The sequence below is a fragment of the Ascaphus truei genome, chromosome 1 (assembly GCF_040206685.1).
Source record: "Ascaphus truei isolate aAscTru1 chromosome 1, aAscTru1.hap1, whole genome shotgun sequence".
In the NCBI taxonomy this organism is placed as follows: domain Eukaryota; kingdom Metazoa; phylum Chordata; class Amphibia; order Anura; family Ascaphidae; genus Ascaphus; species Ascaphus truei.
The window spans coordinates 164,427,784-164,451,409 of NC_134483.1; the positions used below are offsets into that span (position 1 = coordinate 164,427,784).

Sequence of the window (23,626 nt, forward strand, 5' to 3'; positions counted from 1 at the left end):
ATAAGTGCAGCAAAACCAGGCAATAGGAAATGAATTCGCTGCCCCGAAGAGCTTACAATCTAAGAGGTTTGATGGGGAGTTTACAGAGATAGCAGTTGAGCACTTTCTTTTTATTTCTCTGGTAATGGCAAGACAAATGCGGAGCATAAGAAGAAACTGAAGCAAGACGATTTAGAGGAGTGAAAAGAAAGAGTATTAGAGTAGACCGTGAAATACACTTCTTTCAGGTCTCCAAAATGTGACTGTCGTATACTAAGCTGTTACTAAGACAGAACGTGTCTATGAAGATCAGCTAATGTTTACATTGCTGCCTTGGCAATCATCAGAGGAAACAATGGGGCTAAACCAAACCTAGACTTCCAATCCTTCATAATCCTCTGCGGCTAAAAGTAATGAAGAGTGCCACTCCATATGTATACATTATTACAGGAGGGCACTACTATGTATTATTACACTCCAGGGCAAATTAAGATGCAGAAAAGGTTTTACAGAATTCTAATTGACTTTATACAATTAACTTCCAAAGTTCACAGCCAGACTATCAGCCTTTCAGAAATGTGGGAGCAATAAAGTTACCTTAAACTTTTTAGGAACCTTTTCTAAGAAACAAAATAACAAAACAAATGTATTTAGGAGTAAAAGAGTTTGGGGTCTGCATTTTGGATGTATGAAGGAAGCCGCATGAATGTAACAACTCTAATATTGCCAGGTATATATGGCACTGCTGTTTTCAACTCGTAGAAAAATGGGGAAAAAAAGCTTAAAGTAGCAATCTCCCCAGATTATTATTATTTACTTTATTGGAACAAGGGGGCCCGCAAAGCTGAAATGTCGCCACAGAAGCTCTGGGTACCTCCGCTTGCAGAGATATGTATTTTGTTTTAGATTTTCCAGTACTTGCCAGGAAAACAGTGCACAAACAATATTAAAGTCCCCAGCGCTAAAGTCCAAGATACCGTGATCTTCAGATAGTCTCTGGTATTAAAGATGGTAACTGGGCTCTGTTGAAAATGTTCCAGATGGGATGTGTCCTAGGAATGGACAGATGCACGTCTGAAATACAGATGAGAGGCACACCTGATTGCGCAGCGTTTTCTAGCAATCAGATCCCTATCTAAGACAGTGATGATTCCTACTCACATGATGAACGCCAATGTAGTCAGTGGAGAGAATCTGTGCTTGTTCCTCTTCTTTCAGCTCCTCTCACGACCCCACGTGCAGGCAGCTTTCTGGAGGAGACCTCAATCCACAGTGGCGTCGGGGGTTGGCTCCGTTGCGAAACCCCCACCGAGGGAAGGAATGGGCACAATATGGTGTAGTTTTGAAACACTTTAATTAGCTAATACACTAAAAAACACATTAAATACACTCACATGGTGCAATACCGAATTGTATTGCTCAAATATGCCGTCCGCAGCTTGCAAATCCTGCCCGCAAGATACAGAGAATCCCTGCACGCAGACACGCTGTTGGTACTAAGCGTGTGACGTCACCGCTGCCGGGAACTCTCCTTGCAGAGGCTACGGTGGCTGGGTTGGCTCAAGTGACTAGACTCCTCCTCCCTACGCGTTTCGTGACACGTGGTCACTTCGTCAGGGGGATAGTGGAGTCTGGTCAGTGATACCTTTTATATTACACCAAATGGAGAGAGCCTCCTACTTGGGGTGGAGCCTAGCTGTTGAAAAGGGAGTATCTGCTTTAATATCAACAGCGTAATAGGAATTGGTACCTTGGCTTAATTAAGCACATGTACCCACATAATATAAAGATATGAACTCAAAATCTTGATAATAATGGCAATACTCGTAATAGAAAATATAAAAAAATAAAATATAAAAATATATCCCAATCACACTATGGCAATAATTAATTACCACCGGGCAAAAGGCGTAAACGAAAAATGATCAGTTAAAAAACTTTACATTATCTCACTGAACTTTACCACATCAATGAATGGTACTAACCTATGTACTATCCCAAATGGGAAGAACCCCCTGTCGGGGGCGGGACTAAGGCATTGGAATAAAGATTATCAGCTCTGGGTTTAACAGCGCAATGGGGGTTGTTATCTTATTATGAATGTGCGCATGTCTCCGCATGGTACATAGATAAGAGCTTTACAATATGATGGTGGCAATAACTACAATTATGAAGTCAGACTGGAATGAATAGAATGAAGTGCATCCCAGTCACATCATGCAACTAGGGGTTGACACTTGGAAAATTGGTACTCAATTAACAATACATTTCATGTCTAAACTATACCACAACAGTGAACAGGAATGGACTAATGGTCCTTCAAGAAGGCTGCCAAGTCAAATTTGATGTTTAGACCTAGGGGGGTCAGGGTCTTGAGTGTGTAGATCCAATAGCTTTCTCTTTTAGAGACTAGATTAAGCCTGTCCCCGCCACGCCAGCTACTCTTCGGATTGTCAATTCCTACACACATTAACCCTTCAGGGCTCTGATTGTGATGTTGCCTGAAATGATTTGAGACACTATGTGTCTCGAGACCCCTTCTGATATTATAAACGTGTTCTGCGAACCTTCGTTTAAGGGGTCTCCCCGTGCGGCCCACATACTGTAGGCCGCACGGGCATTCCAGCAAATAGACGCAGAAGTTGGTTTTGCAGTTGATAAAGGTTTTTATGTCATAGCTTTTACCTGTCACATTGGATCTGAAGGTCTTAGTTTTTTTACTATGTTTGCATCCAATGCAGCTTTGACATGTATAAAAACCTTTAAGATCTTGTAACCATGTGACATGGTGATCTTTTAAATTGTCCAGCGGACAACTGGGGGATAGGGAGGATTTTAAATTTTTTGCTCGCTTGAAAACTATTTTCGGTTTGATTGGGAGCACAGTTTTAAGGATTGGGTCTCGTTGGAGAATGCTCCAATGTTTATTAAGTGTCTTAGATATAAATGGAGCTATCCCACTATATTGTGTGATAAAAAACGGAAATGGGGCCTGACCCACATCAGCTGTCCGTTTCCCCCCACACAGCAGGGATGCTCTGTCGGTCTTATTGACCTCTTTAATTGCGAGATCCAATTCTTGGTTTCTATACTCACGTTCAATGAACTTGGTCTTCAACTCCCTAATTTGATGGTGGTATACAGAGGTTTCGGAACAATTCCGTTTGATCCTAAGGGCTTGCCCCTTTGGGATATTGCGTAACCAATTGGGGTGGTGGTGGCTGGATGCCAAAAGGTAAGTGTTGGCATCTACTTCCTTGTGGAAGGTTTTGGTATGGATGATGCCGTTAACTACATAGAGGGAGAGATCGAGAAAATTAATTGAAGTCCTATCCTGACTGAACGTGAATCTAAGGTTCCGCATGTTATCATTCAAATATAGTTTGAATTCCTCAAGTCTATCTAATGACCCCTTCCAGACACACAGCACATCATCGATATATATAGTTTTCAAGCGAGCAAAAATTTAAAATCCTCCCTATCCCCCAGTTGTCCGCTGGACAATTTAAAAGATCACCATGTCACATGGTTACAAGATCTTAAAGGTTTTTATACATGTCAAAGCTGCATTGGATGCAAACATAGTAAAAAAACTAAGACCTTCAGATCCAATGTGACAGGTAAAAGCTATGACATAAAAACCTTTATCAACTGCAAAACCAACTTCTGCGTCTATTTGCTGGAATGCCCGTGCGGCCTACAGTATGTGGGCCGCACGGGGAGACCCCTTAAACGAAGGTTCGCAGAACACGTTTATAATATCAGAAGGGGTCTCGAGACACATAGTGTCTCAAATCATTTCAGGCAACATCACAATCAGAGCCCTGAAGGGTTAATGTGTGTAGGAATTGACAATCCGAAGAGTAGCTGGCGTGGCGGGGACAGGCTTAATCTAGTCTCTAAAAGAGAAAGCTATTGGATCTACACACTCAAGACCCTGACCCCCCTAGGTCTAAACATCGAATTTGACTTGGCAGCCTTCTTGAAGGACCATTAGTCCATTCCTGTTCACTGTTGTGGTATAGTTTAGACATGAAATGTATTGTTATTTGGAGTACCAATTTTCCAAGTGTCAACCCCTAGTTGCATGATGTGACTGGGATGCACTTCATTCTATTCATTCCAGTCTGACTTCATAATTGTAGTTATTGCCACCATCATATTGTAAAGCTCTTATCTATGTACCATGCGGAGACATGCGCACATTCATAATAAGATAACAACCCCCATTGCGCTGTTAAACCCAGAGCTGATAATCTTTATTCCAATGCCTTAGTCCCGCCCCCGACAGGGGGTTCTTCCCATTTGGGATAGTACATAGGTTAGTACCATTCATTGATGTGGTAAAGTTCAGTGAGATAATGTAAAGTTTTTTAACTGATCATTTTTCGTTTACGCCTTTTGCCCGGTGGTAATTAATTATTGCCATAGTGTGATTGGGATATATTTTTATATTTTATTTTTTTATATTTTCTATTACGAGTATTGCCATTATTATCAAGATTTTTGAGTTCATATCTTTATATTATGTGGGTACATGTGCTTAATTAAGCCAAGGTACCAATTCCTATTACGCTGTTGATATTAAAGCAGATACTCCACTTTTCAACAGCTAGGCTCCACCCAAGTAGGAGGCTCTCTCCATTTGGTGTAATATAAAAGGTATCACTGACCAGACTCCACTATCCCCTGACGAAGTGACCACGTGTCACGAAACGCGTAGGGAGGAGGAGTCTAGTCACTTGAGCCAACCCAGCCACCGTAGCCTCTGCAAGGAGAGTTCCCGGCAGCGGTGACGTCACACGCTTAGTACCAACAGCGTGTCTGCGTGCAGGGATTCTCTGTATCTTGCGGCAGGATTTGCAAGCTGCGGACGGCAATTTGAGCAATACAATTCGGTATTGCACCATGTGAGTGTATTTTAATGTGTTTTTTAGTGTATTAGCTAATTAAAGTGTTTCAAACTACACCATATTGTGCCCATTCCTTCCCTCGGTGGGGGTTTCGCAACGGAGCCAACCCCCGACGCCACTGTGGATTGAGGTCTCCTCCAGAAAGCTGCCTGCACGTGGGGTCGTGAGAGGAGCTGAAAGAAGAGGAACAAGCACAGATTCTCTCCACTGACTACATTGGCGTTCATCATGTGAGTAGGAATCATCACTGTCTTAGATAGGGATCTGATTGCTAGAAAACGCTGCGCAATCAGGTGTGCCTCTCATCTGTATTTCAGACGTGCATCTGTCCATTCCTAGGACACATCCCATCTGGAACATTTTCAACAGAGCCCAGTTACCATCTTTAATACCAGAGACTATCTGAAGATCACGGTATCTTGGACTTTAGCGCTGGGGACTTTAATATTGTTTGTGCACTGTTTTGTATCAGGTTTGGAATAACCTAACATTATTGTCACCTAGCCGCTTGCTCTTACAGCATTAGTTAGACTGTTTGTTGTGTTAGCACGTATTATAGAATTTTTAGCACTGTATCTATCACACCTTAATTAGTGTAGGTAGGCGCTTTTTGGAGGGGTTATTTTCTTTGTTTTGTATATGTATGTACTTGCCAGGAAAAGCAAAGATTCCTGTGGGGGTCACCCAATAGGAAAGCGCTTTATCATTTCATGATAATGTAATGTATTTGTATAGACCGCCAAAGTGAGACTGACCCAGGGGTCATATTGTTTCACAGAGAAAAGTATGGGTGCTTCAACATTAAATATCCATTTCCCTATCTTTTTAGCAGGTACTATACCTATTCATTATTTCATGTACTTAATTAAAGCAGCAGTCCAAGTTGCTGTTTTTAATTTGCCTCAATACAATCCACACAATGATAAGTAATTAGCTAAGTTGTCGAACGATCCGTTCTCCTGTGATTGATAGAAGATTCAGGTCAGGAGTTCACTAAATGGCTGTCAGTGCAGCAGAAGAGGACCAAAGATGCAAAGTTCTGTGGGGAAGATCATGTGACCAGGCAGTCACTAGATACAATTGGTGCACTGCTAGAGAGAAGGCAGAGCTCAAAAAGGGATGTGCCAGAGCCTGTCTCAGAAGAGGATGGGGATGTGACTTTGTAAATGGTTGCTATAGAAATAAAAATGCTTTTTACATTAGAATACATGAAACAATTGTTGTTTAAAAAAAAAAATGCTACAATAATTTTTTTGTAGTACAGAACTGATTTATTTAAAAAAAAAAAACAACATGTACGATATTGCTTGAAATGCAGCTTTGAAAAAGTTACTACAACCGGGGTTGCCACCTCTCCGGGTTTGGCAGCCCCTTCTCCGGGCTCCGGGTTTGTCCCTGAAATCTCCGGGTGGGCGGATTGTTGCAGACAGGGCAGCACAGTAAGTGAGTTCGCATTGCTACATCACTCACAGATCCTTTGCATTTCTCACGGGACTATCTGTGTGCACTTCACTGCCTACTACATCCGGGTCACAGCCCTATGCTCTACTGCACATGCTCACAGGTAGGGGATCATGGGAGTTGTAGTTTTTATTAGACAAGATCGATTGGCACATAAGCAACACAGTAACATTCTTAGAAACCCTGCTAGAGAACACACACCACCCCCATGTATCTTATCTCCTCTCTCCCTTCTCCCCCCTCTCTCTTCTCTCCCCCCCTCTCTCTCTCTTCTCCTCCCCCTCTCTCTCTCTTCTCCTCCCCCTCTCTCTCTCTTCTCCTCCCCCCCTCTCTCTCTTCTCCCCCTCTCTCTCTTCTCTCCTCCCCTCTTCTCCCTCTTCTCCCTCTTCTCCCTCTTCTCCCTCTTCTCCCTCTCTCTCTCTCTCCCTCTCTCTCTCTCTCTCTCTTCTCCTCTCTCTTCTCCCCCCCTCTCTCTCTTCTCTCCTCCCCTCTCTCTCTTCTCTCCTCCCCTCTCTCTCTTCTCTCCTCCCCTCTCTCTCTCTCTCTTCTCTCCTCCCCTCTCTCTCCTCCCCTCTCTCCCCCCCTCTCCCTTCTCCCCCCCCTCTCCCTTCTCCCCCCCCTCTCCCTTCTCCCCCCCCTCTCCCTTCTCCCCCCCCTCTCCCTTCTCCACCCCCTCTCCCTTCTCCCCCCCTCTCCCTTCTCCACCCCCTCTCCCTTCTCCCCCCCTCTCCCTTCTCCCCCCCTCTCCCTTCTCTCCCCCCCTCTCTTCTCTTCCCCCCCCTCTCTCTTCTCCTCCCCCCCTCTCTCTCTTCTCCTCCCCCCCTCTCTCTCTTCTCCTCCCCCCCTCTCTCTCTTCTCCTCCCCCCCTCTCTCTCTTCTCCTCCCCCCCTCTCTCTCTTCTCCTCCCCCCCTCTCTCTCTTCTCCTCCCCCCTCTCTCTCTCTCTCTCTTCTCCTCCCCCCTCTCTTTCTCTTCTCCTCCCCCCTCTCTTTCTCTTCTCCTCCCCCCTCTCTTTCTCTTCTCCTCCCCCCCTCTCTCTCTCTCTTCTCCTCTCTCTCTCTCTTCTCCTCCCCCTCTCTCTCTCTCTCTTCTCCTCCCCCCTCTCTCTCTTCTCCTCCCCCCTCTCTCTCTTCTCCTCCCCCCTCTCTCTCTTCTCCTCCCCCCTCTCTCTCTTCTCCTCCCCCCCTCTCTCTCTTCTCCACCCTCTCTCTCTTCTCTCCTCCCCTCTCTCTCTCTTCTCTCCTCCCCTCTCTCTCTTCTCCCCCTCTCTCTCTTCTCCCCCCCCTCCCTCTCTCTCTCTCTTCTCCTCCCCCCCTCTCTCTCTCTCTTCTCCCCCCCCACCTCTCTCTCTCTCTTCTCCCCCTCTCTCTCTTTACAGTAAAGCTGCTTCAGTTCCTCCCTTTTGATAGCAATGAGGTAACCTTGTCTTTATTAAATTAACTCAAGTAAAGTTAACTGAGGTAAACACTGTAATAAATTAATATTGATCAGTGACGACTCTGTTTGCAACAATTGTCATCAGCGTGTTATAAATAATAGAAATGATGTAAGGTATAATTCCATATACCATTAACGCAGCAATAGTGCCAGCAATAGCAGTCTCCCGCCATCTCCCCCTGCAACTACTCTCAATATGGCTCCATGGCGTCAAATGGCGCTGCGTTGCCATGCCAACGGGAACGTCACGTGACGTAACAGCATCACGTGATGCTCGTTGCCATGACAATAAGACGCCACATGATGTCACGACGTCATGCGGTGCCACGTTGTCATGGCGACTTGACGCCGCGTGACGTTACATAGCATCCCGTTGTCATGGCAACACAGTGTCATTTAAAAAAAAAAAATCTCCGGCAACCCTGACTACAACCTGCAATGAATCAGTTTCAGATTCCTAGACAAGTATTGGAGATGTGCAAAACGTTTCGCCCCGAGGTTCTGGACCAGGTGATCTTTGCCCTTTGAGCTACTGTATTGTGATCAGATTTACAGAAGTAGAAACCAGCACACATGAAAAATGTATTTCTAAAACAAATTACATCACTTAAAAATAATTAATTATAATGGTATTTGTCTAATAGCGTCCCCATTTATGCTGTTATTATTGGATTAATTTCAGTTTCCGAACACAAACGCTGTAGTGCAGCAAAATGACGGTTTGGTTTACATCTAATAAATCGTTTCATTCAAGTTTACCAATATATTTGAAATGTTTAGCCATTGATATGATCAATCACATAACATGCAGTGCGTATTTTGACGGTTTGAAGAGAGTCCAAACAGGGAAAAGCTACTGTAAAACCCCGAGACATTTGAACGATTCAAAAAATGGTCAGGACACCGGGACATTTAATGAAAATTTGGGACTGTCCTGGCTAAAATCAGGAGAGCACTTTACTTTGAGCAGCAAAAGCAACGTGCGCCCTTGTCAGATTTCACACGCGATTTGCCGCGCATTAAAGTCAGAGTCCCTTGCAATTTTGCTTAATATGCCAATTTGTACATTCGCTTGTGAAATAAAGAATAAAAGAAAACAATCTAGTGTCCAAATGTTTCACTGACAGTCTGGCAAGATTTTGCCGAAAGCTTCCTATTTTGGCGACATTATTAACCCTTAGAGGCTAGGCTTTGCAAGGAATTGAATTAGCCGGAGGAAGAAAAAAATGCAAACAATTTTTGCAACTGCATTTTCGATAGTTTCCTATATCACACACACAAGTACAGCTCCTGTATATTGAATTCATACAAACTCTACTGAATGACACAGCTGTGAACCTCCATCCCTGGGAGAGGTGTAATTAAACCAGCCTACCCATGATCTCTGTAAAATTACCCATTTTCTTACTTAAGAGACATTTTCTTGAATGGTCATGAACAAGCAACAGCAGCTCCTGCATCGGGGAATACACCCCACAGAATGACAGAATTCCTGGTGTGCAATTAGAATGGGAGTCTGTGTAAGGCTCGTGCTTTGAGTCATGTGAGGTTAAGGAAACGATACATGTATGTAAAAGCGGATGAAGAAAAGATCTTACCTTCTGTTTTTACCAAAACATCAGATACCTCTGGAAACGGAGGACATAATATTCTGGCTAAATACAGAGCTATTTTAGAGCTGCAATCTTTGCCTCAATATGCCCCGTGCAAAGTTAATATAGTAAATGACTGACCAGCACAGCCTACAGGAAGTTTAATGGAGGCTGATCCCAAGGTCAGTTGACACAGTTACCGATGCATTTTTAAAATGGAAAACAAAACAAAATAAGTATCCACCCATGTACGGCTTAGTCCTTAGAGACTGAAGCCGTGCGGAGGCACGCTGAGCCGCGCTGAGGGGAAACATTATCCCTATCAGCGCGGCTTTAGAGGGCGCTTCCGCAGGCGTGCGGAGGCGTGTGGAAATGCAGGAGACAGGCAAGTTAAAATTTTGCCGCTCATGCAAGTGCAGGGCCGGTCACGTGACTGCCAGAAGCCAATGGCAGTCCGTGACGTCGGCGCCGTGACGTGGCGCCCTAGCCCCGCCTCCCGGCCCACCTCCATGCCCGGCTCCCACCCGGCACACAAGCGCGCTCGCTGACGCTCATGCAGGGACAAGAAAAATCTCCTGCGTGAGCAGATGAGCATGAGCGTCAGCGCTGCCCAGCGCTCTTCACGACACTATGTCCCAGGCCTAAGAAAAGGCTTCGCTAGAACAGGAAAGCTTGGTTAATTAAACTTTTTGATGCCAGATACATTTGTAACACATTGGAGAGCTATGATTTGCTATTGAAGAAAGAAATGACATGCACTTTATACCTCCCAGATGTAGGATTAATTACTCAAATACTGTACATAACTTTACCCCTCTGCAGTATTGTTCATCCTGTGTTTAACTAGCGCAATCCTGGCTCCAGATATATAGCGATATATAGAAACTTTTCAATTTGATGAACCACAATAATATGACTGCTGACATAAACATCAATCCTGCAATATTGTGGCTTTCAGTTCGTGACCTGTGGCTATCTTGGTGTTTTTTTGTTTGGTTCTGTGTGTGTTTTTGTTGTTGCATATACCAGCATATTACAGGTAACAATTTCCTTGTATTTGTAAGTACAGCAGATTGTGACGGTAGGGGGTAAATATGGCTGCTGTTAATAAAGATTGTCTGGCATTACCCCTACCTTTCAGTAATACATTGGTACAGTATTGTATTACTGCTTATGTTATGTTTATATATATGTATGTCTTTACTTGGTTCCAGCACCTCAGGAACCAGGGGATAATATGTTTGCAGGAGAATTGTTGCATCTTGCTCTGTGACCTTTCCCTGTATCCTAGTTATGTTGCAAATGTTATGTTGCAGTTCTACCCACCAATCAGGGCCTGGGCATGTAAGCAGCACCTGGCCCTGAGTGTTGCAGTATTATGTTTTAAGTGTATAAAAAGGCGGGGAGGGAGACAGACACCTGCAGAGTTACAGAGGTATTGCTGTGGCAGAGAGAAACTGCAGTGTCTCTCCAGTGCTGGTCTCAGAGAAAACCAGTCCTATAGGCATTGGGCAAGAAGAGAGAACAGGGGAATTCTCTGCAAGGAGGGCCCTGCAACTAGGTATACAGGGTATCCCCCAGTTGGGTATGTGTGATGTTTGTGTGTTTTGTATAGTTGTGGATATACTTTTCCAATAAATTAAACTCTTGTGTTCTGTCTGGTGATATTGAGCCCTGGTATCCCGTGACACAGCTCACCTCTAAAGTCCCCTATGGTTCATATATAGTAAAAATATACACAAATCATTGTATGAGGTTATCGCTACTTCAATCATCACACACGTTTATCTGCCGATATTCAGAATCTGAGTGTGGATGTAAAAAAGGGCACACTTATTTTGTAATTTTCTCAAAATTTATTACTTTTACAGGGCCTTAAATGACAAGACAACAACGTAATCAGGTAAATATACCAGAACTAAAATCATAATCAACATACACGTCTTGATTTTCACTTCCATTGACAATCACCATGCTTCTGATGGCACATTTATTTCAAATTGTCCGTCTCGCCAAGATCAAGTCTCCACTGCCGTTTGGCTACTGAAGGACACTTTGCCGCAGCCATCCCGCTGCTGGACACTTCGCCAATAAGGTAAATTAATTTAAGGGCTTTTAGCAGTTAGGGGGTTAAGGATGGATTTTAGGGTAAGGGAATAATGTTTTTAGGTTAGGGGATATGGGTATGGGGTTATGGTTGGGGATTAGGGTAAGGACTTAATGTATTTAGAGTTGGGGATTAGGGTAAAGGGTTAATAGTTTTAGGGTAAGGGGTTTTTAGAGTAGGGGATTAGGGTACGGCTGCGCTTAAAGTGCAGGCGACGGTAACGTTGCGTCAAAACAAATGCATTGCCGCCGCGTGCGCTTATAGTAAGCGATCGCTGGAAGTCATCTCAATTTGATTTTTCCAACGACTGTAGACCGAAGTAGTCGTCGTGTCGCCGGCACTATAAGCGTAGCCTAAGGGATTAAGGTTTTTAGGGTAGGTAATTAGGGTAAAGGGTTAAGGTTTTTAGGGTAAGGGGTTAAGGTTTTTAGGGTAGTGAGTAGCGTTCGTTTTAGGGGTTAAGATTAGGTGTTTTTAGGGTAAGGGGTAGGGTCGGGACTTACCTTGGTGGAGAAGCAGCCCGGCGGAGACGTGTCCCTGCGGTGAGGTGAGGGGAGGCTAAACAGCAGCGGAGATTTGGGCGCAACCAAATTGCCAAGACCACCTTTTTTCTGAGCTTTCTATATTGTGGCGGGCAAGGAACTGATGGTTTACAGACACCTTTGACGTCCCTGTTATTTACAGCCATGTACTAGTCTGTGCTGGTGTGCAGAGGTCTCATTGCTTCAGTGGTGGAAGGGGCTGCCTTTCACAGCTGAATGGGGGTTCATCTATATGGTTTGAAAAAGCGGGCAATGTTGATTGCAAACATCATAAAATCTACCGCTCTGTTGAGGGAGCCTTTAACATGTTGCACAGGACCGTCAGACACAACAGTCTGAAGGACATATTTACCAAGTGGTGCTAAGCCATAAGGCAACTTATGGCCCCATAGTGGATGGTTGGCCAACAGCGTAGCACAACTTGATAAATATGATCCTGGAGTAGCAGCCACCGAAATTGAATGGACAAGTCAAAATTAAATGGACATCTAAAATCATGGGAACATTTGAGTAATTGCAGCGGTTAATCCATATGTTCTAGCACATCAATAATAATGGACAACTGGTGAAGGTGTCCTAATGATTATTAAAGACTAGTAACATGGAAAGCAAGCAAGATATCGGCTATAAAGCTGTATTGCTAGTGCCCGCAGCTACCATACTCACCAGTGTTCCACAGGATTCCATGCGGCAAACCACTACTTCTAATAGAAGTTTCCATTTTAATGTCACCATCAGCTTCTGTATTTATTTAGCTTCTTTTTGTGTTTCTGTTGCCTTTTTAAAAGCATTAAACATTGTACTTGCATCTCCCCCATAAGAACCGTGCATCTGTGTCTCACGCTCCCCTACAGTCACTTGCATTGGAATAATGAACCAAGCAGTCGTGACAAACAAGTCAAAGCCCAAACTGACCTTTGAGCTCAATATTTTCCTTTGCCCACTTCAGTGGATGAAGCAAATGAGTCACTGAAAACACACTGCACATGTTAACAAAGGAGGATCTTGCAGAAAGAGGCTAGAGATTCATTGATGGAGTCACTAAGTGGTGCCCCAAAGCACTTGTCCTCTGAATGAATTAGCGTGGAATCTGCCAACTTCCCCTTGTGACCGTATTAACCCCTCCACTACTGGAAGCTCATCACTACACTATAATGCCTCACAGGCACACTGCCAGCAAAGGAGTTAACACATTTGTCTTTTAGGTCACTGGGCTTGACTTCTCTAAAAGGCTAATCTGATGTACGCGGTAATACCAGGACACAATGCAGTTATTGAGCCAGAAAACCATCTGTCACAGCCATGCATGTTACAGGAAATACAAATGTGTTTAATAGATGAACTTTGCCATTGACCAAGATATCAACTGCACAACACTAACCCCTTCCTTTTAGTGTGCAAACTCATGGTAACTTCTATGATTTTATATAGTTTGTATCCTTATACTATTGGGGCAGCTCAACAAACATTTGAGAACTACGCCCCCCCCCCCCCCCCCCCCCAACCTTGTTTTTTTTTTTTTTTGCTTAGAAGTGCAACTTTTGTGCTACAACAACGTAAAAAATGATCATAGTTTATAGTCGGCAAAATCTCATCTACTTTGTTTTTGAGTTTATACCACTTGCCACATTAATGCGTTTTAGCTGTATTAACAAATACAATTACAAAGGGGTTAATTGGACATTTTAAAATACTTATTTTGTTGTATTGCTGGGGAGTTTAGAGAATAGGTACCTGGTCTGGGATTGTAGGGTAATAAAACAGTTAAACAATTGAGTATACAGATGAGCGAGAGATTGTCCGGGCATGACAATGTATCTTCAAAGGCTGATCATAACACTTTATGGACTCTCCTTACAAAATGTAAGCTAATCAAAATCTGATAAAATTCACAAGGATGAAAAATATGGCATGATAGCAGGGAAGCACAGGCAGATGTATCAATATCAAACATGACAAGGTATCTGTGGGCATGTCTCAGATATCCATTTTCTCATACAAAAGTAGAAAATACGTTGGCAAAAGTGGTATCTGCACCTTTGGGAGAATCATGCAAACACCTTAATGCAGTCAGCATTATTCTGGGGGCTAAGGGAAGAAAGTTATAGGGTATTTCATACTCTCAGATTCATTTTCTCTCCCAGATATAACTGTTACCAGAGATGGACGAGTGGGGAAAATAGGACATGCCGAGTAGGGTCATATTGCAAAGTTTGGCTATCAAAGTATAGAGGTTTTTTTATCTTTAAAATTCAACAGCGGGGTATTTTATTCCAATAAACAAATGAATTATCATTTCAACCCCACAACCTCTTTGGAGGGATCTAACAGTAATGCGGTAACATATTCAGGTTTATGTTTTATATCCTGTTATTTTCTGAAACGAGAGACACATTTTGCTACATTGGGTTTTGTGTTAAATACATATTTTTTTCCATTAAACAGGGGACAGGGAACTCCTGAAGTAAGACCATAAAAAATTCTTGGTGGTGGCAGCGTATTGAGTAGAGTTACCATTTTTGGTGAGATATTACTTATTTGATGGTCCTGCGGGGAGGTCAATTAGTCAGCAGGATAGCTAGATGTATTAACCTTTCTCCATATACACAAGTCATGTGCTCACAAGTGTGGCGTACGCAACACCACTCATGTTTTCTCTAAGCATATAGCTGTCAAAAACGTAAACGAGTACAATATGAAGATTGTGGATTGAAAATAGAATCAAGTGTTTACAACTATAATAATGGACGCTGCACTGAAGAAACCAATAGTAGGACAAATACATTTGTGACTGTATGCTGTCCTAGGTAATAGAAATGTTCTCCTCTATCAAAGATGGGAGGAACTGACGTCCTCTTTCCTCCCCTTTGGAATATTTAAGCTTCACAGTGGTCCTTATGATGTACCAGGTACGTCATTGTATTGTATGTCTATTTATATAGCGCCAAAAGTGTACTCAGCGCTTCACAAAGAATACAGTACAGGGAATTATAATACAATAAGTGCAGCAAAATCAGACAATAGGAAAGGAAATCCCTGCCCCGAAGAGTTTACAATCTAAAGTGGTTTGATGGGGAACTTACAGAGACAGCGGGTGAGAGAATAAGTGCTGTAGATGGCAGTGCTTGGCCACAATGGGTGGTAGGAGTGACTGAGAGTGGTGAATAGCCATGAGTGCAGGCTATTGGGATGCTTTGTGGGGTGAGTTTTAAGGTTAGTCAGTATTAACATGAGAGTTAACACAATTTACAGGGGAAGAGATGGTGGGGAGGCATGGGTGAAATCAGGTGTGTATGTCTGGGTTCAGGATTAGTAGAAATCCCCAGCAGCAGGAAGGAGTAGATAAAGGGTGTGAATAGAGGATTTGTGTGGGTGTTTTTTTTATTGAGGGGTAAAGAAGTTGATGGAAGAAAGGTGTATAAATAATGGTGCAGTGTGGAAGTTGGAGAGAACAGAGACAGACATTCACAAAGAAGTGAGGAAACAGTAAACAGAAAAGTCATGGATACTTGCTCATTTTCTAGGGTGGTGATGGGGCTGTCATCTTTGACTAAGTGGCCAATCCGATCCAAACTGAAGCCCCCTCCACTTCGATTTCTGGTATATGTATAGATTTACACAAAGTATTCACCCCCTGCCATTTTTTTCATATTAAAGTGGCACCTGAACAAACGCCTCAACACTTTCAAATTAGACTATGGAATAGATTTTGTAGATTCTACATAAGTGGTTAAGTTAGAACATGTATATAGAATAAAAATAAGATTTACAGAGAAAAACAGATTAATCTCAGTTGCATAAATATTCAATACCTAAATCAGCTCAGGTGCAAATGAATTGTTTTAAAAAAAGGTCACAACATTTGTGAAATGGTTCCACGCCTTGTGTATGTAATCAAAGTAGTTTAACTTGTAGATCATTTCCCTAAAGTATATGAAGACTTTCAAGCTGCAAGTCACATTGATCCAACAAACCATTCATGAAGACCAAGAAGCATTCGAAAACAAGTCAGGGATAAAGTGGTAGAGAGGCACCGAGTTGTAGAAGGATAAAAGAAAATGTCGAAGACACTGATTATCCCTCTCAGCACAGTGAAGTCCGGAAGGTGACCACATGGTTTCAAACGTAATACACCATTAAAAATCGCTAAATCGGATTTGAGATACTAAGGGATCTGCTTATTGCGCTTCCGCATAAGAAAATTCAGGGAATCCCCAAACCGTCCCAGATCCTGATCTCTCATACTGTCCGCTAATACATGTGCAATTGCAAAACATTGAGAACAGGAAGAATCCCCTCATTTTAAATATAATTCTTCAAAAACTGCAACAGGTTAACTTGATGGAGCTAGTCTACTAAAGGGAACCTTTGATACATTCTGTAATGTGTGGCATCCATGGGAGGTTACACAACATGCAACAGCCTGACGGCATATTATATAATCATCGGGGAGTTGTAGCTTTTGTTTTTCTTATGGAGACTTCAATACACGTTTGACACGGTAAGTTACTATAAACATTTGTACATTTCTCTGAGGTGTGTCTGTACATATAATTGCATCTTAGTTTTCTGTATCCACTTCCCACTCTGTGTTTTTGGAAAAACCCATAACATTTTCAATAAACAAAGGTTAGAAAATGTAAAAATAAAAATCTATAAGTGGAGGATGCATCATACCGCACAGACACTACCCAGATCTGGTCGCCATCCCAAACTGAGCAGCCGGGTAAGCATGAAACTGGTTCGGGATGTCACTTTGAAGCCAATAATGACCTTGAGTGATCTCAGACACACAACTTTGGGGATGGTAATCAGTGTTCAAACATCAACAATAAGCCGGTCCCTACACAAAGCTTGTCTGTATGGACGGGTGGCAAGAAAGAAGTCATTACTCAAAATGATTCTTAAATAAAGTATGGAGTTTGCATTATCATCTACTGTATATACTTTTTCGGAGACATGTGGAAAAGGCATTGTGGTCAGACAAGTCCAACACTGCACAGCACTCAATCAAAGCCATCCCAACTGTCAAGCATGGTGGTGGTAACATTATGTTATGGGGATGCTTCTCTTCAGCAGGTAGTGGGAAGCTTGTCAGGATAGAGGGGAGACTGGATGGTGCAAACGAAGTACAGGCAAATCCTTGAGGAAAATCATTTTAAAATCAGCCAAGACTGAAACTGGGGAGGAAATTCACATTTCAACAGGACAATGACCCGAAGCACAAAGACAAAGCCACGCTGGAGTGGTTGAACAAGAAGAGAATTCATGTTCTTGAGTGGCCCAAAGTCAAAGTCCTGACTTGAATCTAATCAAACATTTCTAGCGAGACTTGAAGATTTCAGCCCCTCGATGATTCGCAACAAACTGATCAGAACTGGGTACATTTTCCGGTGAAAAATGGGCAAAAATGTCACCATCCTACTGTGCAAAGCTAGCAGAGACCGATCCAAAAAGACTCATAGCAGTAATTGCTGCAAAAGGTGCTTCTACCAAATACTGACTGAAAGGGCTGAATATTTATGCAAACAGTACATTTTATTTTGTACATTTCCTTTGCTCACATTTAAACTCCTCATATAACAGTGTTCAGTTTAACCACTACGGCTTTGTAGCTTTGAATAAAAATAGGTTGTTTGAAAAATTATGCATACATTATTTGTAAATCAAACACTTGTGACATTATTGGTAGGGGGTGAATACTTCTGCAAATTATATAATATATATATTCCCACCTCGGCAGCGTGGTCCCATCTTGTTTGTGCTGAGCACATCGTCACAATTGCCTATTTCATCCTGAAGTTGATGAAAAATAAGTATATCAGAATATGGGGCTTATTCCATTTGAATCATGGGAGTTTTCGGCAAATCGCACCTTCGGGGCTTATTTAACACAGTAAGTTTGCTTCCGGGGCTTTATTACTCTTTGGTTGTCACTCTTCTCTTACATGGGAAGTAGTATGTTTTATATGTATGATAAGCCTTTGCACAGAAAGCTTGACAGCACAACACCAACACACACACATCCTACATCTAAATTAGAACGCCCCCCTTCCAAAAACAATCACATATGCCTTGGTCTCTTACCAATACGCACACCGTGTACACCCAAAATTAGGGAATTTAAGTTGTGGAAAAAAGACACATCAAGTCAATCTTGCAACACATTCTTTGTCCAGTATTAGTTTTAAAAAATCCCTAGTGCTGGGGTGACCAGCCTCTGGTTGACCTCCGCACAAGACATAAGGAACATGGCTAGTAACCATTTTACATAGCTATGCTACTCATTAACAGAGATTATTATTCCAGGTAAAATGCACAGACAAAGGACCAATGCTGACCTATGAACAGGTGGTTGGAAAGTTTCATACACTCAACAATTTGTTATCAATCTGGGGGTCCACAGACAGACTAAGGGGTATGAGAAGAGTGGCTAGTGGTCATCACGTTTGGACAACAGATTTCTAAAGGGGTGCACATCTTAATGCCAAATATTTTAGGGGAACACAAATTTAAATAAATTAAAAACCACTGCTCTATCTGTTCAATTAATAGCGCAGTGGAGGTGTTTGGCTTAAAGATATCTACAGGCATACCCCGGTTTAAGGACATTCACTTTAAGTACACTCGCAATTAAGGACATATCGCCCAATAGGCAAACGGCAGCTCGCGCATGCGCCTGTCAGCACGTCCTAAACAGCAATACTGGCTCCCAACCTGTACCGAAGCTGAGCGCAAGCGTGGAGACTATAGAGCCTGTTACAAATGCGTTATTCACATCAGTTACGCACATATATGAAGATTGTAGTACAGTACATGCATCGATAAGTGGGAAAAAGGTAGTGCTTCACTTTAAGTACATTTTCACTTAACATACATGCTCCGGTCCCATTGCGTACGTTAATGCGGGGTATGCCTGTATACAACAATAAAAAAATTTTTTTTTAAAAGGAGGATCTGTTTGTTACTCATATTTTGTTCGAGAAATATGCATACATGCAGCCAGGAACAGGTGCAACAAAAACTGCAATTTATAGCATGTACTTAACTAGTGACAACCATCAATTATACCATGCTCATAAAATTAGCTTAGTCCTCTGAAGCCCAAATCAAGCTATAAAACCAGAACATCCTGATTACTTGGCAATCATTTTTTCTTTTGTGAACTATGCATGTGAAGTATATAATGATACATTTGGGAGATATAAAGTAAAGGGTAAATCCAAGTTTGTTCCCAAACGACTTTTTACAGAGACAGCACGTGCGCTCAACAGAACAAAGAACATGAAACTATTATATCTTTCCTTTATTCCTATTGGACTTGTTCACAAATTTAATAAGCTTACTCTTCCGTTCATTGTAATTGAACATCATTTTTGTAGAGAACAATACAATATACACCAAACTCTAGGGAACAATCAGCCTTTAAAAAAAAAATAGACAGAAACTCATAACAGTAAGTCTACTACAGTACCTCAAAACACTGCTCTATTGCACTCATCTGGTTTAGAACAACCACCCCCCCCCCCCCCCCCAGCTAATCACAAAACAGAAATACACTGATATTTCTTCATATACTATTTAACTCCTAAAGTCCTCCTCGAGTCATTGGTTTGCGGCAGCCTATTGGTCTACACCAATGGCCATGTTGGATTTTACAAGAAGTACTGGGACCTAAATGTAATCTCTGAAACCAGGGTGTCATCCAGTGCTGAATCGTGTCTTTTTTCTGCTCACAGGACCCCTTGGTTGTACAGTCCAACAGTTTTTAAAATGTATTTACAATTTTGCATTCAAGTTTGAGACTGCAGGTCCCCTCCTTCTAAAGAAACAGAATATGCACTCCTAATTAGTGCAAGGTGCAAAATTGCACACAATCAAACCAGAAGCCTTAGTGAGCATCTGCCAAGATTATTGGAAATTAGATACATCAAGTTTAAATAAAACCCTCTTTGATAAACAGGTTTAAAATTCCATTCTGCAGCAGAAATGTGACGAGGTCAACAACTTTAAGTGTAGACAATCTTCCCCATCGGGCAGACAATAATGGTCTGTGGAAAGCCAGTAGATAGCAAAATGAAGAGAGTCTGCAGCATTTATAGTAGTATATGGAGACAAACTAGTAACATTAACTAAACAGTGTTAAGCCTTTATAATATATCTCTATCATAGCACTGACAGTGTCCACAGCACTGTACAAAGGATTCTGGAGGTGCAAGGAGTACCAGCCATTAAGAGCTTACCGTCTAATTTTGGTGCTTGAGACACCAGAAGATAAAAAAAAAGACTTGCCCACAGTCACAAGGGCACAATACGTACCAAGTTAACCTGCTTCAAAAGGAAATGTTCTCATCACTAAGTAAGCCACCCGGAAGCAACAGCCCCTTCAGCAAAAGCGAAGCACATTTCGCAAACCTGTCTGTGCTATTAACCCTGTTAGCACACCACCGCCACACACCTCTGGCATTGCAGGTGATGGATGATCTGTGCGCTTTGCTGTCCTGTTTCTCGTCTCTGGTCAATATGTTCTCAAGCAGTCTTCCACATGCTCGTGGGAAATATCAGCTTGTGTGACAGGAACCGATATCGCCATTAACTTCACACCATTATGAATTGGGCTCGCTGTCCCTCTCCCCTCACTCATGCCAGGCATTCTTACCCTAGCATAGATATCCTCCTGCTGTGTTATTGATCAGTACTGTACTGTAACTTAATTTAAAGCTGCAGTAAAAGAAATATCCTACGTGGTTTTTTTTTTTTAAATACATCAGTTCTGTACTATGAGAAAAAAAATAATAATGTATTATAATGTAACAAGCATTTTTGTTGCTATAGCAACCATTTACAAAGTCGCATCCTCTTCCTCTTCTGAGGCAGGCTCTGCCACACGCCTTTTGCCCTCTCTCTAACAGTGCACCAATTGTATGTAGTGACTGCCTGGTCACCTGAGCTTCCTCACAGCTTGGGTCCTCTTCTGCAGCACTAACAATGATTTACAGTAGTGAACACCCGAGCCGAATCTTTGCCGATCGATCACAGGAGAATGGATTGATCGGCAACTCGGCTAATCACTGGTCAGTGTGCAGATTGTATTGATACACATTCCCATTCAATATGTGCATTCATTTATGTAAACGGCAACTTGAACTGCTGCTTTAACGACTCATTCGGCATGCACGGAAAATTCAAGCAGCAACTGCACTACATGTGTTAGTGTATCTGTATACCCAAAGTGATACTTTATACTTGTTCTCTTTAAAATGTGATACATTTGAGTGCACTTTGTCTTTTATTAGAACTAGCCAAGTGCTCATAGGTTGTAGACAAACAAGATTGAAGCAAAAATGGCAAAGCTGCAGTGATTAGGGACAAATTGGTACACACCATTAGGACCTCCAATATCTAGCCGACATGGCAGATAGTCGTGAAAAGGCTGTAATACAGATGTACCAAATTACTGTCTTTTAAAAGCCTCCTTCAATTGTTTTCTACACATCTCTATATTCTAAAATTCCTGTCCACCCTCTCCGTGAGATATAGCTCATCGGTGACATGATAATGCACATAGCCTGCTGTCAGAAAAGGATGGTCAGATGGCTATAAAGTTTAGAAAGAAAGCAGGCAAAAAAAAAAACGACAAACCCGTCACTTTACGGAGGGTGGGGTAGGTGAGTGAAGCGCGCCTGGGCTCAGTCCTAGTTTCTTTCAAAAATAAATATTTAAGGAAAGCTACCGAACTATTTGCACTTGGCTCAGGAAGAAAAATAAGAAAACGGTAATTTGTTGTAAAAATAAAAATAAATAAATAAAGGGTACTGCACCTTTAAGTTATATTCAAACCTGATGTATCCTAGACTGCAGTTGGCAATCCCAGAATTCTTATATTAACCAGAAACGCACCACATTTGACTACTCCGCCATTTCAGGAGATAGGGAGTAAATGGTTTAACAAGAAATTCGAAGCGCGGCCGTGTCCTGTGAAGAAGTTTAAAGGGCTGCCAATCACACAAACAGGAGGAGTACATGATATTCTTGCATTCATTGGACCGGGGGGGGGGGGGGGGAAGGGGAGCATATTTTTAATAGGGTACAAATCAGTAACAGTGTTACTTCCATGGGAGATTGAATCTTTCTAAAGGAAGACAATTTTACTGCCAAGTGGCTTACATTTTGGACCTGCTATGTGGGATTAATCCTTTATATCTACACATTGTGACAGGGAGGAAGAGAACAGATCAAGCAGCTGATGATCTGTATCAGGTTCTATTTTGGCCCAGTATACATTATACAGTACCAAGCAACTTCCCTTCAAACACTTCCACCCTATATTTCAGTATATTAAACACAGAAACACCTCCCCCCCCCCCAGCCTATATGTATTTAACTCAATTAAGGTTAGTATCTTGCACATTGAGCATGTCCTTGCTCTTAACATTTTATTTTTTATTTTTTTTTAAATGTGATTAAGGGGCTGCTTAGGCGAAACGTTTCAGACAGGCGCAGAGGTATGCGCAATACATACCTCTTCCTAATATTTTAATTATTATTCATAACCTGTATAAAATGTAGCCAAGGATTTCTGTTTGCAAGTGCACAGATGCAACGCAACCTTATTTACCCTTTCCTTACTGACACTTGCCCCTATGTTAAAAAATTAAATCTGCAATAAAAACAGATAAGAATAAAAAAAAAAAACATGCTTTTCTTAATCTCAAGCTACGGAGGTTACCATGATAACCTTTAGAATGCACTAAGCTCTGGGACGACAATCAATCTAACCATCTAATTGTAAAAATAAAAGAGCTTTGGAAAGGGAAAGACGAGATCTCTCCAACTAAAAATGTTATGTTAAAAAAAAAAAAAAAGGAGTCCCCTCTCTACTTTACAGCGGCAATCTATGCTGTATTTTTTCCCCACACAGGATTGGAGCAGGGGGTCTTCAGAGCTGAACTCCGTTAATTTCAGCTCTGTGGATCCCCTGTTTCCGGAGATACTTACCTCCATAGGGGGTACCGGAAGCTGCTCAGCTACCAGGGTTCACATTATGGCGGCGTTTCAAAGCTCTTTCGCCCTGCGTGCCAATAGGAAGCGGTGAAGTCATTAGGTTCGGTTTCCTATTGGCCCACGTGAACTTTAAAACCAAACTATCTTAGCCGGAGCGGCTACTGGCACCTACTACAGAGGTATCTCTGGAAGCAGGGGGCACCCGGAGCCCAAATTAATGGAGTTCAGGTCCGGAGACCCCAGCTTCAAACCGGTGTTAAAATAATAATAATAAAAAAATTACATGGCATAAATTGTTCCTTTTAATGGGGGGTTGTGCTAAAAAAGGTTATGTTTTGATCGGCAACATGGGACTAAACCATTATCACAGAAATAATGTAAATCAATGGACATTTAAGCCTAATGTTTATTTTACGTGTTTGTGATGGTTTATATGACATAGTGATTAAATGTTAATTTAAGTGTTGATGATGAAAACAAAATTGTCTATGGCAATATACTTTAAACCCCAGCCCTTATTAAAAACAAATTGTGACCTAGGGACAGCTTTTCAACAAAAACTCATTTCAGAAGAAATCACACGAGTATGTTG

General features: G+C 42.1%; 1 protein-coding gene across 2 annotated transcripts in view; it reads right to left on the reverse strand.

Annotated features, from left to right (window-relative positions):
- KANK1 (KN motif and ankyrin repeat domains 1) overlaps positions 1-23,626 on the reverse strand; it is a 209,803-nt gene that overhangs the window by 117,404 nt on the left and 68,773 nt on the right. The gene's annotated exons all lie outside the window — the stretch shown is intronic.